The sequence below is a fragment of the Haliaeetus albicilla genome, chromosome 19 (assembly GCF_947461875.1).
Source record: "Haliaeetus albicilla chromosome 19, bHalAlb1.1, whole genome shotgun sequence".
Classification (NCBI taxonomy): Eukaryota; Metazoa; Chordata; class Aves; order Accipitriformes; family Accipitridae; genus Haliaeetus; species Haliaeetus albicilla.
The window spans coordinates 29,185,811-29,195,012 of record NC_091501.1 but is presented as its reverse complement, the minus strand read 5'-3'; the positions used below and the strand labels follow the sequence as shown (position 1 = coordinate 29,195,012).

The 9,202-nt window shown below is 52.0% G+C and overlaps 1 protein-coding gene across 16 annotated transcripts in view; it reads left to right on the top strand.

Annotated features, from left to right (window-relative positions):
* The first annotated feature begins 607 nt into the window (after positions 1-607).
* PPFIBP1 (PPFIA binding protein 1) overlaps positions 608-9,202 on the top strand; it is a 117,753-nt gene continuing 109,158 nt past the window's right edge. For 14 of the 16 annotated variants that reach the window (XM_069807010.1, XM_069807006.1, XM_069807005.1 and 11 more), the window contains exon 1: positions 608-757. The gene's annotated coding sequence lies outside the window, so the exon portion shown is untranslated. Of the gene's footprint in view, positions 758-1,300; positions 1,412-9,202 lie in introns of those variants that run through there. The other 2 variants (XM_069807007.1, XM_069806994.1) reach the window with 2 other exon arrangements.

The following is a 9,202-nucleotide window of genomic DNA, read 5'->3' as shown; positions in this document are numbered from 1 at the left end:
GCGGCCTGCCCTCCTCCCCGTCCCGAGGAGGGGCGGGGGGGGTCCGCGGGCTCCGTCAGGGCCCGGGGGGGGGAACCGCCGGCCCAGCGCCGGATCTTGAGGCGCGAAGGCGGGCGGGGGGAGCGCCGCGGCCCCGGGGCGGGGCGGACGGGAAGCCCCGGCGGGGCGCCCTGGGCTGTTCGCCCGTGAGGGGCGCCGGGAACCGGGGGGGCCCGCGGCCGGCCCGGAGCCGCTCCGCCCCAGGCGGGAGGCCGGCCCTGCCCTGCCCTTCGCCCCGCCCCGGGCCCCGGCCCCGGCGGCGGGCGGCGCCCCCGCAGCGCTCCCGTCGGGCTGGGGCGGGGCGGGCGCCCCGCGGTGGGCAGGCCCGAGGCCGAGGGGGAGGGCGGGGGGGGGGGGGGGGCTCCGGCCCGGGCCCCGGCGCCGAGCCCGCTCCGCCCTCCGCCGGCGGCGCCGAGTGACTGCCGTCGAGCCCAATCAGGGCGCCGGCCCGGCCCGGCGCTGCCGCCCGCCCCGTCGGGGAGGCCCGGCCCCGGGGCGGGGAGCCAGGCGAGCGCCCGGCGCGGCCCGGCGCGGCCCCGCGGGGTGCCGGCCGCCGCGTGCGAGGCGGGGGCGCGGGCGGTCCGGGGCGGGGCGCGGGCGGGGCCGGCCGGGACGGGGCGGGCGGAGCGGAGCGGCGCGGAGCGGACCGGACGGCGGCGGCGGCGGGGGCTGCCCCGGAGCCGGCGGAGGCGCGGCCGCCGCGGCGTTTGAGGCGCAGGTAAGGGGCGCGCCGCGGAGCTCCCGGGACCCGGCCCCGCTCAGTCTGTAAATCGAGCCGAGCCCGAACTGCGGCAACTTCGTGTCCCGGCGGGCCGAGCCCCCGCCGTGCCCGTCCCCGCGGCTGCCTGGGGCGGGCGGCGGCAGCGCGCACCGACGGCCCCGCCGCGCCGTGCGGGCCGCAGCGGGCCGGGCTCCTCCCGCCGCCGTGGGCCCAGGCCGCCCGCCCCGCCTGGGGGCGGCGGGTCCCCCCCCCACCCTGGGAGGGGCGGGAACCGTCGCCACGGCGCGGCCCCCGCGTGGGCTCGGAGCCCGCCGTGATCCCGGCGCAACGGGCCGGGCACCCGCCGCCCGCCCCCCGGAGCGGCCGTGCCCCGTGCGGGGAGCGGGCGGCTCTCGGGCTGGCGGGGGGCCGGGGGGGGTGCGACGAGGGGCTTCCCCCCCCCTCCGCCTGCCTCCCTCCCTCCCTGCCAAAAACCAGCCGGCCCTCTGTTCTCGGGCTACGTTTAGGGGTTCCCGTGCTGCGTTTGCTGCATCCTCGCTGGAAGGGGAACGAGAGCGGGTTCGGAGGGAGCGTCGGTAACTGGCTCCTGATCTTCCGTAACGTATTTATGTGCTGGCACCGACATCGTTTTTAGGGGAGTTTTGGGGAGAGGTAGGCTCCGGCTTAATGTTTTCGGGCTTTAGTAGGATGCTTGAGCTACAAGTACTGCGAAACTTCAGTTGTGAGTTTTATCTGGAACTAACAAACGTGTTTTGATTTAAGGCTTGGGGTTCTTACATCCTGTAATTATTTTGTTTAGGTGTGTTTCATTTAGGTCTGTGACTTCTAAAAACTGAAATAGCTGTGCTAGCTCACGCCCTGGCTGAGGCACAGCTGTAGCAGTTAAAAGGTGCTTTACACCTATGCGGTTATTTTTGGGGGGGGGCGGGAACTAAGCTTCAGCGTTAAACGCTTCGCTGTGGTGTAAAAACATGTGTCGGCTCTCTCGTGGAAGCGCAGTGCGGCCCATCTCGTGCAAAAACGCAGATGAAGGGTTCAGGACTCGGGCTTGGCTGTGTCTGAGCCTTCAGAGACTCTGCTGGCTCTCCTTATTTTGGCCCAAGCACAGATACTACCAGCAGCACAATGCGTGAGCTCTGGTATGTATTGCAGTGGCAGCACAATTGAGCAATACGAGTGTCTCTGCGTTCCAAAAAGTAAACAGCAAGAATGGGTCACAGAATGAGAATATTCTCTGTGCTCACATGATCGAGTATCTGAGAGGATGATGTCTCAGTGTGCCAACTCCGAATTTATTGCTTCCATTAAAGGTAGTAGCCATAGCTTGAGGATTTACGTTTGTGAAGGACAAAAGGGACTTGTAATTATAATAAAAACCATGAGTATGGGTTACAGTAAAACCAGTGCGTGCAGTGAGGCAGCATGGCAGGTTGGTTCGAGAGGTATCCTGGAAACTGGGAAAACTGAAGTCTGCTTAAACTCTCATTTCCAAATGCAGCACGGATTTTGGCCTCTTAACTTCCTCACATCAGTAAGAAATTAAGAGCTGAAGTGCTCCCTAGTTTGGCTTAGTACCCATCCCAGGGGAGTTTTGACAATAGGATTTAGCAGAGTTTCTTGGAAAGCTGTATGAGATGGATGGACTCCTAGAAGCAGAGGGAGTTGTTCGGTTTGCTGGTTAGAATGACTGTCAATGGCGTGCTGCGTTGCTCGTAAATTAAGGTCGGTGTTTCCGTGCTGGGAGTATGAAGTTGATGTTTCTCTCCTCCCCGAAGGCAGTGGAGCTCTACCTGTTTGCCTGGCTGTGGAGCGGGGGCCCTTAGGAGCGGGTTCCCTCTTCAGCAGCGTTGCTCCTGCTTTGAGGCACGCTGCCTTTGAGCAAGGTGCTGTTAGGTATTCAGCAGCCCCTGTAACCCTCAAGTGAGATAAGGGCAAGAGCCTGAGTCCAGACACGTCAGTCCAGATTCAAGCGCTTCTTCAGCTTTGGTGAGTTTTGCCCTGGGTTTTCATCTGTTTGCTGGATCCATTCTGGGTTTAAGAGTGATGCTGAAGAATATTGAAGTTGCTGTGTCCTGTACACGTGTGTCTGCAGCAGATCCGTGCCCTGGAAAGAAATTGGTGAGTAACGTTTCCACTTGTCCCCGAAACGCAGGGTGGAGCAAGCGCCTTGAAATGAGGTTTGTCACATGGGGCAGATAGCTGTGGCGAATGTCATCTTTTTTTCCCCCTACTTAGATGCAAGTCCTGTTTCCGTTTTGCATTGCACTGCCTATGCGGTGTAAAACACATTGCAGGAGGGAGTGGAGTCCTGATGAAAATGTCTGTGGAGGTGTGTGGGGAGACTTTGCTTGTGACCCGTGTCAACGTGAGGATAATTGTTAACATTCCTGAAATTACAGTCATTCCCAGGAGACTGAGGTTCCCAGGTGGTGCTGCCAGCCTGCCTGGTCCCATTGCTCGCTGGTGATGAGGAGGACAAAGTCTGGTCCCTGCTCACTGGTCAGGCCTGGGTGGCCTGAGGACAGGCAGTGCTGCGTGTTATGAGGCGTACGGTACAGCATGCTTCAGGAGGTTTTGTGTCTCTTGAGTCCATCCAAATGGGGTTTCTGTGATGTTTCTTTCACCGCTTCAAGCAGTAGGTTCAACTATGAAGTGAAAATCCTTCCCCTGAAGAGGTTTAAAACCAAAGAAGGTTTAGTCACTTTCTTGACAGTGGTGTGATTGCATCAAAATATACCTCTGGCTTACTCAGGACCAGATAGTGTTGCTGTAAACTAGTTTGAGTAACTGACTGATTTCCTTTGTTGTGCTTTGCATTATGTGTTTTCTGTGGAGGCAGGGGGAGCGCAGAGGTGGCCAGATCCCAAATCCAGTACAGATGGTCGAAAAATGTATCCCTGACTCCTGGGGTGGGGCAAGAGGAGCACAAAAAAATGAATGCCTGTGACTGGGGAGTCCACTGGTTTGCAGTAGTTTTCAACAGATAAAGTAAGAACCCAAATATCAGGCAGGATTTAGGCAGGTAATGGAGCATTCTGGAAATTCTTGTGGTGTTAAGAGGTGGTCAGTAAAGCCCCAGCCCCTGCTGGTAACGTCTGCCTCGGCTTGCATGTGGCAGTACACAAGTTAGGCTGGTATACCTGAGACAGCTTCTTCTTGTACTTACCTTTGTTATTCTCAGGCTTCAAAGCAAAACTCAAGTTATGTTGCTTCTTTAAAGCTGTACAATTATGATCTGACCTATTTCTGTCTGTCTAAGCCACATCTGTAAATTTATAAACGCAAGGAACAGGTTTATTGGGAGGTTCAGATGTGTGTTGTGTTCACTCTTCCTCTGTGGAGTTTGTGCATACAGCTGTGCATTAAGAATACATAAAACCACTTAATATCTTCATAAATAAAACCACTTAGTACCTTCCTGTACTTAGGCTGAATAGTGGCTCCCCTCCCCCATTTGTAATTGTGAGATCCCATTAGTCATCTCATTAGCGACTTCGCTCTTGGATCCAGCCCAGGAGAGGTAAACTACATTGCCTTGCCTTGTGTTTACTGCTGGTGTTTATACCCAGGCATTTATTTAGCATCGAGTATAAATTCCCACCCTGACTTGCCATACTGTAAATTTCTTTGTGTCCCCAGAGCCTAACTGGTGTGTTGCAGTGTCTGCTTAGCAGATGTACTGTGCCTAGGTCTCTTCCTTTGTCAGTCTTTGCATTTGTGCTGACTTTTTTTAGTTTGAGTAGGTCTAGGGCATCAGCCTTCCCTGTATCTTGGTAGGAAACTTGACTGTTAGTGCTAAAAAGTTGGCTGCTGAACAGGTGATCTGTGAATGGAGAAAGGGTGGCCATTTAATGACAGCTTCAGAAATCAGTGAAGTTTACTGTTCAAATAGCTCCTTGAAGGTGGCAGATTTACAGGCATTAATCTTTGCGTAACGTAGGAAAGGCTCCGTGTTATTTCTGAGAGATTACTTCTCTTGCCCCATGTTTGGAAAAGTCAGCATCCAATCCAGAGTTAAAGCTTGTTCCTTCCTTTGGAAGACAGTGTTTCTCTTGCCATGGGGTTAACTGCAGTTGTTGCATATTTCCAACTTCAGGCAACTTTAGCAGATGATCATGCTAAGTCATAACATCTATCTCAGTGGTTTTCTGGTGGGATCTTTGCTTTGGATCTCTCCTTGTTTTGAGTGCCCTAGCGAGGGTGCTCAGCTGTGAACACAGGGAATGATGCATCCATTTTTTCCCTCTTTTTTTTCCCCACCTCTCTCTCACAAAGTGACTTGTGTGTTGGTTCAGCTCAGACTGAGGATAGTGGTTGTGTGTTATTTTTCTAGTAGTGTTTGCTGCCAAGATAGTACTTTATTTCTGCTTAAAGGTTGGAATTTTCCGTTAATAATTCAGTCATCAGACTGGGTTCGCAGTTGCTTGCCTGTGATGTGTATTGCCCTTGCTATGGGCATATATGATTTCCTGATACCCTTTAGCTTCCAGGGCACTTTGTTCCTCTGTGACTTCTGCTGTACATGAGGAAAGCGTGGTGGGTTAAAACTTTATCCTTTTTTTTTTTTCCAGTGGCTGTGCTTCTGTTTCTGTCAAAAGGCCAAGATAAACCAATTATGTAAAGAACCGATTTCTTTCATCAGTGGAAATAGATTTAGATACAGGTCTTGCAGCCAGTCATAGCTATAGCCTTTCTTCTCCTTGCCCCCTGCCTGTGCCATCTTCATCATTAACAGGGGAGGCAGGTGGAGAACTTGGGAAGAGCTTAGGCTGTGCAGTATGGCCTTGCAAACCTGACATATCTCCTGGGTGGGAGTCCCGTGCTCTCTTGCTGTTGAGTGCTTGGCCCCTCCGGGCTGATGGAGCTAATGCTTCATCAGAGCACTCTTCAGTAGAGGTGCTGTCTTGGGGGAATGCTGTTAAATTCCACCCTCGTGCCTTGCATGTCGCATCTTCTCCCGCATGTCATCTCAGGACCGTGAGGAATGGCTGCTGGTGAAGACCAGAATCGTTCTCCTCTTTCTTCAAAAGCACGGTGCAAGTCTGAATCTTGCTAAAACCGCTGGGCGATGCAAAAGCCTGGTTTCCCCTTATCATGAGAATACTTAGGCAGAGAGGTTAGATCTCCTGTCCAGTGCTGGGCTGGAAACCTGTGTCGCAGTTTGTGTTAAGGTAAGGATGCTCACTTTCCCTTCTGCCATTCTGCATCATTAAACAGTGCAGGTTGTGTCAAAGAACCAGGACCAGAGGCCATTTAAGCAGTCTCTGGCTTGTGGTGTTTGAGGTAAGATAGAAATAACAAAAAGTGTGACTTTAAGCAGCCATTTGCATACGTCTTGATGGTAATCACGCTTCCAGTAGGCACAGTGTTGTAACTCTTGCGTGAATAAAATCCTTCTGAATGCCACCTGTGAACAAAAGGCTCCAAGATCAAATACACTGATCCAAACGTTGATTTGTACTTGCACCTTTCTTTCTAGGCTTTTTCCTAAATACTAGTGGAAAACTTAAGGCTAAGACTTGAGCCGGCTGTTTCAGCATCTGAACTCTAAACTGGAGAATCTTTGTGCTGTCGAAGACAGCTGTCTAATTATGTCTTGGATCCGAAAAATCTGATAAACACTAGTGTGAATCGGCACATTTTAAATCAAAGAATTCTCTTGGCTCCAAATGTGACGGATTTGGGAGAACAACTTTATTTTCTTGCTCTGTGACGCATGCATCAAAATAACAGGAAATGATAATGATTTGATCTTGCATGCCTTTTCTCAGACTGATCAATTCTGAAACAGAAATCTAGGGAAAAAATATATGAATGTAGAATATAACCCCAAATAGTTCATGGGCACTGCAGTGGTCGAAGGGAGATAAAATGTACGCAATTTTTAATTGGTAACAAAAATAGCTTTACTACTGTAAAAATAGACAAACTGCCAAAGAACCCCCCAACCTCCTCATTTTCAAATCGTTGCCCCATAGTGCTCTTTTATGAATGACAGAAACAGGAACACATGTGCATTTACCGGACCAGCACCAGGATCTGGTTTGGGGGATGAGGAAGGGTGGTTCCTTTTGTTGATGCTGTGGCAGCTGTGCACACAGCTGTCCGTGCGCTCCATCAGCAGGCACGGTCATGGGAGTCTGGTTCTCTCCCAGCTTCATGGTTGGGCATTCATGGGCTGAAGGGTTCAGCCTAGCGCAGTGTGAGTCCTAAGGATTTCAGACCAAGTTCTAAAATTCAGAAGGAACGTCCTTAAAAATGATGTCTTTACTTGCTGTAAAGAAGAGTGGTTCGGTGAGAGTCTCAGGGGCTGTTTTGTTGGCCTTTGTCCCTCCATGCAGAGTTTGGCAAAAATGTGAGAGCTGGTTTCTCCCTCTGGAGCGGTAAGGTGTGGTTAAGGTTTGTGATCTCGCTTGTGCTTAAAGGAGTGACCAAGCCATGGCTTGCAGGCTGTGTGCTGTTCACAGTAGTTTTTGTGGCCTGTGGTTTACTGCTGGCTACCTGCTGTCCCAGGGGCACTGCAGGTAGAGTGCAGGAGGAGCGTGGTTGATACACGCACAGAGCTTTGTTGGAGGTTCTTGCAGTACGTCAGATGCTTTGAGGGTGTGCTTAGATTGTCTGTTCCGCACTGCTGAGTGTCTTTCCACAGCATGGGTCTTGATCTGAGCAAAATTTAATTTCTGATTACCTACTCAGTTCAGGGAACTTCAAGTCCATTCAAAGGATCCAGAATAATCCAGGAAGTCTAGGTAGGTGTTCTACTGAAGTCTTGACTTGATATTTTCTCTCTAAAGTACATGTGCTCACTAGCTATAGCTATGTGTGAAGCTTAGACAGAAATACAGCCTTTGCAAAACATGGGAAAGGTGTAAGCCCTGGTGAAGGAGGTTAGCTATTTGGACTAGTCCAGATCATAGGGAGTGCTAGGGATGGGGAAAAGAACACACAGGCCCTTTGGAGGCTGGTCTCCCTGTTTTTGGATGTCATGAGTTTGGCACATGAAGGTGTCTGTAGGATCAAATTAAGATTCTGCAGGGTGTAGTGCTGATAATTAATGTCTGCCTTGAAGAGCAGGTGAGGAAGAGCATCTTAATTGTAAAAAAGTGCTGAGCTGTTGCTGTGTTTCTGAAAATAGTTATTATCCCACGCAGTTGTAGCTCTTGTGGTCTTGGGTTCTATGCAGCTTAGCAAGGACACAGCTGGTGTGTGTTTGTAAAAATCAGTCTTGCCATATGGGGACTGCCAGAATCTGTTTTCCCCTAGGCTTGGATCAGGTAGTTTACTCATATGGAAGAAGTCCTGTGGAGACAAGGTGTTGGCAAGGAGAGGGAGCGTGTAGACTATTGGGATCTCCTCAGCTTGGGTGTGAATGGGTATTAGATGTCCACTGTGTGATTGTGTTGTTTTGCCTTATTTTGGAGGTTTTTCTTGTGGATTTGAAGCATCTCCTCTACCGCCCTGGTTTAGGTTTATAAATCCACTAAAATGTAGCATGGGTTCATCCTTGTCCATCCCAGGGGAGCGTCGGGAGTGTGCTGCCTCTGAGAGCTGCTGTGCGCAGGATGCGGGGGGGCGAAGGTGAAGGCTGGGGTGTGGATGAGGCTGTGGCTCCGTGGGAGCAGGGAGCGTTCCTGGTGCTGGGACCTGCATAGGTTTCCCTATCCAAACGTCCAAGCTGGGAAACGCACTTTACAGTGGGAGGTGGTGGTCTGATGGCTGTGCTCCCTTTGCTGCTCACCTGGGGCCTTTTTTCTCGCTGTCCTGCACTGGAAGCATCTCTGATAGACAAATGGCAGGGCGTGGGGTGGTACATCAAGCTCCTCTTTTTTAAGAACCAGACAAAAATTTCATCCTCCCCAAAATGCTGGTACACTGAAAACGCAAGGTGCTCCACACCACAGCTGACAAGTGCTTTGTGTAACCTACCTGTCGGGGACCTCTGTGCTGCAGGGGGGGACCTTCACGTTGCAGCTGCGGGCTGAAGTAGCCGTCCTTTGTGGCTTCTCTCAAGATCCAAGTTCAAATGGCTGTTCTCCTGGAATGGGGTGTGTATTATAGACAATTTCAGTGGGTTAGTGGCTTACATAGAGGGAGGGGTATCAGGACGTGTTGGAGCAGCCAAGGCACACCGAGTGTTCCCAATTCCTGCCCACAGCTGTACGCACAGTGGAGCAAAGGTCTTCGAGAAGAGGTGGGTGTGTTGAGCAGCTAATCTCCAGGAAAGGCATATGGTAGCTGGATGCCTCCTGGTGGGTTCAGGTGCCAGCTTTGTTGTAGTATCCTCTGTCCTGCTTCCAAAACAGGATTAAGCAAAGGAGACTATTTCTTTACTCTTAATTTAAGTCTCTGGGAAGTCGGTTTTGGTTCAGAGCAGACCTGAAAAGGCTTGTCAGTTGGATCTTAGAGCCATCAGCATTTTTTTTCCTCCACTGAACTGAAGCT